Genomic DNA, 8,874 nt, shown 5'->3' with positions numbered 1-8,874 from the left:
GGTGAGTCCTGACAACGGGTGATAGACCAATGACCTCCACTCGCTCTGCTCCTTTCTCCCATCCCTTCAGACCAACGGCCTCCCGCACGCTCCCGACCCTCAGTTGTGGCTAGGGTTTCGGGTGCGGGCTCCCCTTTGTCACCGGTGAGGCTCTGGCGGCCTACGGCGTCTCATCTTCGTCACCTCCCCCACCCCCAACGTGTGGCTCTGCCTCATGACGTTCCTCCCATGCCCCATGGCCATGAGGTGCACGTAGTGCGTCATTCGGTGCCTCCTCTACAGTAGTGAGTTCATCCCTCCTCCTCGTCTTCTCTACTCCTCTTGAGCTCTGACCCTCACCTCTACTTCCATCTCCCTCAGATTTGGAGCAGCAGCCTCCCACCCCCTCTCTCTCTTGATTCAATCCCCCAAAAATCTCATTTTTGTTTCTATGCCTACAAGGTATTCGATGAAAGAACCTGTACATATGTGATGTTTAGAGCATCTCCAGTCGTTCGTCCCCCCAAGGGCTTGAAATAGCGTTGCCTGGGGGCCAACCGGCGGTAAATTTGGCGTGGGTGGGCTCGGGTTCCCAGTCGCCGACCCAAGATTGCCCCCCCCAGCCGCCGATTTCATCCCACTTTCGGCGCAAATTGGCCCAAATTTGGCCCACATTTGGCATGCTTCGACACAAATTCAACAAAAATTAATTTTTATCACATAGTTCATCACAGAAATAAATACAAAACAAATAGTCCACTGAATCAAACTCATAATTCAAACACAAATAAGAACACGTATTTCGTCACACATCGAGCTAGGCGTTGCCCTTGAGCCTCCATAGGTGCTCCACCGGATCATGCTGCAGTTCTTGATGCACCTGTGGGTCTCCGATCTCTTGACGCATATTGAGGAAGGCAACCCAGGTTGCCGGCAGCTGGTGATCAACTTGGGCAAGAGGACCCTGCCTCTAATATGGTTCAATGTCAAACACTGGCTCTTCCTGCTCGCTCTCAATGATCATGCTGTGCAAGATGACACAACAAGTCATCACTTCCTAATGTCTACTAGAACTACGTCGGTATTTCCCCAAAGATGAAGGGATGATGCAGTATAGTGATGGTAGGTATTTCCCTCAGTGATGAGACCAAGGTTATTGAACCAGTAGGAGAACCTCCTCACACCATGTAAATAGCACCTGCACACAAATAACAAATACTCGCAACCCGACGTGTTAAAGGGGTTGTCAATCCCTTTCGGGTACGGCGCCTCAAGATAGGCAAATAACGTGAGGTAAAAGTGGTAGATAGGATAAATAGATCGCGGAACAAATAAATTGCAGCAAGGTATTTTTGTATTTTTGGTTTAGTAGATCTGAAAATAAATGCAGGAGAAAATAGATCACAAAGGCAAATATGATGAAAAGAGACCCGGGGGCCGTAGGTTTCACTAGTGGATTCTCTCAAGAAAAATAGCAAACAGTGGGAAAACAATTACTATTGGGCAATTGATAGAACTTCAAATAATCATGACGATATCCAGGCAATGATCATTATATAGGCATCACGTCCAAGATTAGTAGACCGACTCCTGCCTGCATCTAGTACTATTACTCCACACATCGACCGCTGATGAAGCCATGTACCTAGGGTAGGGTCATGGACCTGTCCAAGACACCCTGCCCAAGGACATCTCTAGAAGAAACCACTTGTCAGTCGACTCAGAAGTATTCCACTCGACGGACTTGAAGACACTCGACCATGAAGCCAACCACTCGACCGCTAGGAGATCTAAAGTCAGTTTGAACACAAACGGTCGGTCATTAAGTAGCTTTTATGGTCATCATAGCACTTTATGTGGGGCGTTACCAGTAACCCCCGATCTTAATGTACTTAAAACCCTACATAACTGAGGGCCGGAGAGGTCTGGCGAACTCTATATAAGCCACCCCCCTCCTCAGTGTCAAGGGTTCGCACCCCTGTAACTCATACGCACATAATCCAGTCGACCGCCTCCGGGCCCCGAGACGTAGGGCTGTTACTTCCTCCGAGAAGGGCCTGAACTCATAAACATCTTGCATATACAACTACTCCATAGCTAGGATCTTGCCTCTCCATTCCTACCCCCCTATTCTACTGTCAGACTTAGAACCACGACAGTTGGCGCCCACCGTGGGGCAGGTGTCTTAGTGATTCATTGGAGAAGTTGGGATTTTTTCCAGTCTCCTTCATCATGGTTTCAGGCGGAGTTTTGGTTGAGGGCCGCGAAATCCGTCTCGGCGCTCTCACGTTCATCGCTGACGACTCCGCTTGGCTTCAGGAGGCTCCACTCGACGTCGACGCGCTCCCCGTCCGCGGGGCGACACACTTTCGCACGTGCGTCCGCGGTGTCCTCCTAAGGCAACCGTCGACCCAGTATCGGTCGACCCCTGTGTCGTCCTTCCTCCCTGTTTCCGGCCGGCGCAAGCGCTCCGGTCGGTCGAGGCTTCAGCGGTGGGTGAGACACGCGGTGGCCCGCCAGTCGTCCACTCCCCAAGTCGCGGCAATCGAGCCCGACGAATCTCTCTACGGCCTGTTCGATCTGTCGACTGGCTCCGCAGAGACTGCATCTGAGTGCGACAGCAGTGATCCAGCGGTGGAGGTTCTGATGGTCAATGAACCATGCAGTCCTCCTGGCTTTCCCGGCACCAACGAAGGCGACGGCGGAGGCGATCCGGCGTAGGTTCACAAAGAGTATCAACCTGAGCCCCTCACTTTGCTGCAGAGGCAAGAACTTCGCCATCGGAACATGGATGCGTTACACACTCCCATCGTTGGAGAAACCCCCGAGGCTCGTGCCTTAGAGGACGCGCGTTTGGCCAACTTGGCTGAGCGCACTCGACTAGAGAACCTCTAGCGAGCACTCGACGAGCGTGCACGGCAACGGGTTCCAGACTCCAGTTGACGTCAACTCTTTCCACCACCGACTCAGGTATATCGAACTCCGATTCAGAATCTAGCAACTGCAGCCCGTATAGCAGAGTCGATTCAGCCCTCCCAGTCAGAGGCTGGCAGAGGCTTGCTACAGATGAGAGATTTACTCCGGGCAGCAGGCAATCAAAATTCAACTGTATCGCAGTCGCGGAACAGGATTCATAGCAGATCCGTCGCTGCGAATACAGTCCAGTCGGCCCCTAGCCAAAGATCGCCCTCGAGGCGTGAGGGACGTGGAGGCCGGCGTGATCAGTATGATGACCGATTCGATCATGATGATCAACGTCGAGTGCCCACTCCTCCCCCAAGGGGTGGGTCGTACGCTCCTCGAAAACAAGATGACAGACGCCAGCACAATGTTGGGCGAAGGGTTCCAGTCGACCCCAGAGAACCAGGCTTTGATGCGAGATCCATTATCATTCAAGGTTTGGTCGACCGGAATAGGGCTCACCGTGAAGGCCATGACAGAGATGTACCCACCAGCAGTAGAGTACACGTCTCAGGACCAGAGTGTTTTAGCAGAGCCATCAGGGCCACGGTGATTCCTCCCAACTTCAGGTTGGCGACTGGAGTCAGTAAGTTCACTGGTGAGTCCAAGCCTGATACTTGGCTTGAGGACTACCGAGTGGCTGTTCAGATTGGCGGCGGCAACGATGAGGTGGCCATGAAACATCTGTCTCTTATGTTGGAGGGCTCAGCCAGAGCATGGTTGAATCAGTTAGCACCCAGCAACATTTACACTTGGGAAGATCTTGCCCGAGTGTTTGTCAGGACATTTGAAGGAACTTGCAAGCGACCAGCAGGGTTGACAGAGTTGCAGTCTTGTGTGCAAAAGTCGAATGAAACTCTGAGAGATTACATACAGAGATGGATCACACTGCATCACATGGTAGAGAATGTATCCGATCACCAGGCAGTCTGTGCCTTCAAGGAAGGCATTAAGAACAGAGAGCTGAGTCTAAAATTCGGTCGAACCGGTGACATGACTCTGAGTCGAATGATGGAGATTGCCACCAAGTATGCTAATGGTGAATAAGAGGATCGGCTCCGGAGTGGCAAGTACAAGTCAGCTGCCCATGAAACCGGGGGCGGGAACTCCAGTCGGAAGCAGAAGCGGAAAGCCGAGCTAGTTGCTCCTGGAGAAGCCTTGGCCGTGACTCAAGGAAAATTTAAAGGGAAGCCCAAAGGGTCTTGGAACCCTAAGAAGGTAAAGGACAAGGAGGGGAATGACGTAATGGATTCGCCGTGCCACATCCACATGAAGAAAGATGAGGAGGGTAAATTCATTTATCCGAAACATACCACTCGACAGTGTCGGCTCTTGATCCAGCAATTCCAGGGGAAACAGCCCAAAGATATGGAAAAGGAGTCGGACAAAGTTGAAGACAAAGAAGATAGTGTGATGGATATCCCCAGGTCAATTCCACCCTGATGATTTTTGCTGATGTTGAAAGCAAAAGTCGATTGAAAGTTATCGACCGAGAGGTGAATATGGTTGCTCCGGTGACACCCAGTTATCTGAAATGGTCTCAGACCGCCATCACATTCGACCAGTCCGATCATCCGACACACATAGCCACCCCTAGGAGGCAAGCTTTGGTGGTCGACCCAGTCGTCGAAGGCACTCGACTGACTAAAGTTTTGATGGATGGTGGCAGTGGCCTGAATATATTGTATGCAGAGACGTTGAAAGGGATGGGCATTCCGATGTCCAGACTCAATACTGGCAACATGAGTTTCCATGGAGTCATTCCTGGAAAGAAGGCTGAGTCACTCGGCCAAATTGCTCTTGATGTGGTTTTCAGTCATTCCAAGAATTACCGCAAAGAAAAGTTGACGTTTGAAGTTGTGGATTTACAGAGTGCTTATCACGCTATTTTGGGAGGGCCAGCTTATGCACGTTTCATGGCTCGACCATGCTATGTGTACCTCAAAATGAAGATGCTTGGTCCCAAAGGTGTGATCACTATTACTGGCAATCGGAAGAAGGTGGAAGAGTGCTTCCAGAAAGGCTCAAAGATCGCCGATGTTTAGATGGAAGTGGTAGAGCTGCAGGAATACCAAAAAACTGTGGATCCGAGTGATCTGTTGCGAGCCAAGAAGCCCGCTATAGAGTCAGCATTTCAGTCGTCCGGTGAGACAAAGCCGGTTCACATTCACCCAACCGACCCCAGTGCTGCTCTGACTCATATCTCTACAACACTCGACTCCAAATAGGAAGAAGCGCTCATCCAGTTCCTCCATGAGAACTGGGACATCTTCGCATGGAAGCCTGCTGACATGCCGGGTGTTCCCAGGGGGCTGGCTAAGCATCGTCTACGAGTCGACTCAAAAGAAAAACCTGTCAAGGAACATCTTCGATGGTCCGCCGTCCAGAAGAGAAAGGCCATTGGCGAGGAGGTGGCTCGGCTCTTAGCAGTAGAGTTTATCCGAGAAATTTACCACTCCGAGTGGCTCGCCAATGTTGTCATGGTCCCCAAGAAGGACAAGTCACTTCGTATGTGCATTGACTTCAAACATATCAATCAGGCCTGCCTAAAAGATCATTTTCCTCTCCCTGCATCGACCAAATAGTCGACTCAACTGCGGGATGTGAGCGTCTGTCTTTTTTAGACGCCTATTCCGGTTACCATCAGATCCGTCTGTATGGACCCAACGAGATTAAAACAACTTTCATCACTCCATTCGGGTGCTTCTGCTATGTCACCATGCCATTCGGCCTCAAGAATGCCGGAGCCACGTTCATGAGGATGATTCAGAAGTGTTTGCTCACTCAAATCAGTCAGAATGTGGAAGCATACATGGATGATATTGTGGTCAAATCACGGAAGGGTTCCGACCTGTTGACTGACCTTGCTGAAACATTTGCCAACCTTGGGAGGTATGATATCAAGCTTAATCCATCAAAGTTCGCATTCGGAGTTCCTGGTGGAAAGTTGCTTAGTTTTCTCGTTTCCGAACAAGGAATCAACACCAACCCAGAAAAAGTTGGCACTATACTCCGAATGAAACACCCTGTGCGTGTGCACGACGTCCAGAAGCTTACTGGATGCTTGGCCGCTTTAAGTCGATTCATATCTCGTCTCGGTGAAAAGGCATTGCCTCTTTACCGACTGATGAAGAACTCAGACAAGTTTGAGTGGACTCCCGAAGCTGATGCAGCTTTTGCAGAGCTAAAAGCGCTGCTCTCCACCCAGCCGGTGCTTGCTGCCCCAATCAGCAAAGAGCCTTTGCTGCTTTACATTACAGCCACAGGACAAGTCGTCAGTACAGTGCTTACGGTCGAGCGGGAAGAAGAAGGAAAAGCCTTCAAAGTTCAGCGCCTAGTATATTATCTTTCCAAAGTGTTAACCCCATCAAAGCAAAGATACCCTCATTATCAGAAGCTTGTATATGGGATTTATATGACCACGAAGAAGGTTGCTCATTACTTCTCTGATCATTCCATTACAGTCATCAGCGACGCCCCATTATCAGAGATTCTGCACAACAGGGATGCAGCTGGTTGAGTTGCAAAATGGGCGATTGAACTCCTTCCCCTTGATATCAAGTTTGAGGCAAACAAAGCCATCAAGTCCCAAGCAGTAGCTGATTACATCGCCGAGTGGATTGAACAGCAACTACCGACTCAGGTTCACTCGGAGCACTGGACCATGTTCTTTGATGGTTCTAAGATGCTGAATGGTTCCGGTGTTGGGGTAGTGTTGGTTTCCCCCCGAGGAGATAAGCTCAGATATGTGCTCCAAATCCACTTTGATTCCTCCAGTAACGAAGCAGAATACGAAGCACTTTTGTATGGGTTGCGTATGGCCATTTCACTCGGCGTCCGTCGCCTCATGGTCTATGGCGACTCAGATTTGGTGGTTAATCAGGTGATGAAGGAGTGGGACGTCAGAAGTCCGGCCATGACTGGTTACTGCAATGCAGTGAGAAAGCTAGAGAAGAAATTTGAGGGGTTAGAGCTCCATCATATACCCCGACTGTAAACTCAAGAGGCTGATGATTTGGCAAAGATAGGTTCCAAGAGAGAAGCCATTCCCAGTAATGTGTTTTTGGAACACATCCATACACCATTAGTTCAAGAGGATCCTTTCACCGAAGAAGCTCCACAGCCAAAAAGTGTCACGGATCCGACTAAAGTTGAAGTTCCAGCTATGGTGGACCTGATCATGGAAGTTTTGGTCATCACTCCCGACTGGACAGAGCCGTACATCGCGTATATCCTAAAGAAAGAGCTCCCAGAGAATGAAGAAGAGGCTCGACAGATCGTCCGTCGATCCAAAGCCTTTACCGTGATAAAGGGACAGTTATACACAGAAAGCGCGACTGGAGTCGGTCAGAAATGTATAACACCAGAAGAAGGTCGGATAATCCTTGACGATGTCCACTCGGGGACCTGTGGTCATCATGCATCCTCTCGGACCATTGTGGCTAAAGCATACCGAGCGGGATTTTACTGGCCAAGAGCAAATGAAATGGCAAAGGAAATAGTCGACAAGTGTGAAGGATGTCAGTTCTATTCCAATCTATCGCACAAACCCGCCTCAGCCTTGAAGACCATTCCACTCGTCTGGCCCTTCGTTGTTTGGGGGTTGGATATGGTTGGACCACTGAGAACTGGCAAGAGCGGCTTCACTCACTTGCTAGTGGCAGTCGACAAGTTTACTAAATGGATTGAAGCTAAGCCTATCAAGAATCTTGATGCTGGTACTGCAATCAGCTTCATCAAAGAGTTGACATTCAGATATGGAGTTCCGCACAGCATCATCACTGATAATGGATCAAACTTCGATTCCGACGAATTCAAAGCTTTTTGCGCCTCTCAAGGCACAAGAGTCGACTACGCTTCAGTCGCTCACCCCCAGTCGAATGGACAAGCTGAACGGGAAAATGGTCTAATTCTCAAAGGACTGGAACCCCGACTGATGCGCGATCTCAAGCACGCAGCAAGCGCATGGGTCAACGAACTTTCGTCGGTTCTTTGGGGATTGAGGACCACTCCTAATCGGTCGACTGGGAGAACCCCATTCTTCCTGGTTTATGGAGCTGAAGCAGTATTGCCGAGTGACCTGCTTCACAATGCACCCCGAGTCGAGCTCTACACTGAAAATGAAGCAGAACAAGCCCGACAGGACGCAGTCGACCTTCTAGAAGAAGAAAGAGAGATGGCCATGATCCGATCAACTACCTATCAGCAGGACTTGCGTCGATTCCATGCCAGAAACGTGAAGAGTCGAGCCTTCCAAGAAGGAGAATTGGTCCTCCGAGTGGATCAACAGAAGCCGCACAAGCTCGCTCCTACTTGGGAAGGCCCCTTCATCGTCACCAAGGTTCTCCACAATGGAGCGTACCGTCTTTACAATGTCGATCGCCAGATTGACGAGCCACGAGCTTAGAACGCGGAGCTGCTCCACCCCTTTTATACTTAAGTACTCACTCGGATGAGATGTAATAAAGAGTACCTCTATAGTTTGTTTATCAAAGGCAAGAGTGTTATAATTTTCCCAGTGATTGTTGTTACTTTTGTTTACGTGAGAAATCCCCCAGTGGGTGGCTTAGTTGCGAATCCGTTTCGCCTAAGTTTGTAAAAAAATCCCTATCGAGTGGTGAACCAGCCTCCCACTCGGGGGCTTAGCTGCGAATCCATTTCACCTAAGTACTTGAAAATCCTACCAAGTAGTGAGCCAGCCTCCCACTCAGGGGCTTAGCTGCAGTCCTAGTACTCGCCTAAGTTTAAAAAATCCTACCGAGTGGTGAGCCAGCCTCCCACTCGAGGGCTTAGCTGCAGTCCAGTACTCGCCTAAGTATTTGAAAGTCCCACCAAGTGGAGAGCAATCCTCCCACTCGGGGGCTTAGCTATAGTCCAGTACTCGCCTAAGTTTAAAAAATCCTACCGAGTGGTGAGCCAGCCTCCCACTCGGGG

Source organism: Triticum dicoccoides, chromosome 3B, assembly GCF_002162155.2.
Source record: "Triticum dicoccoides isolate Atlit2015 ecotype Zavitan chromosome 3B, WEW_v2.0, whole genome shotgun sequence".
NCBI lineage: Eukaryota > Viridiplantae > Streptophyta > Magnoliopsida > Poales > Poaceae > Triticum > Triticum dicoccoides.
This window is presented reverse-complemented; position numbering follows the sequence as displayed.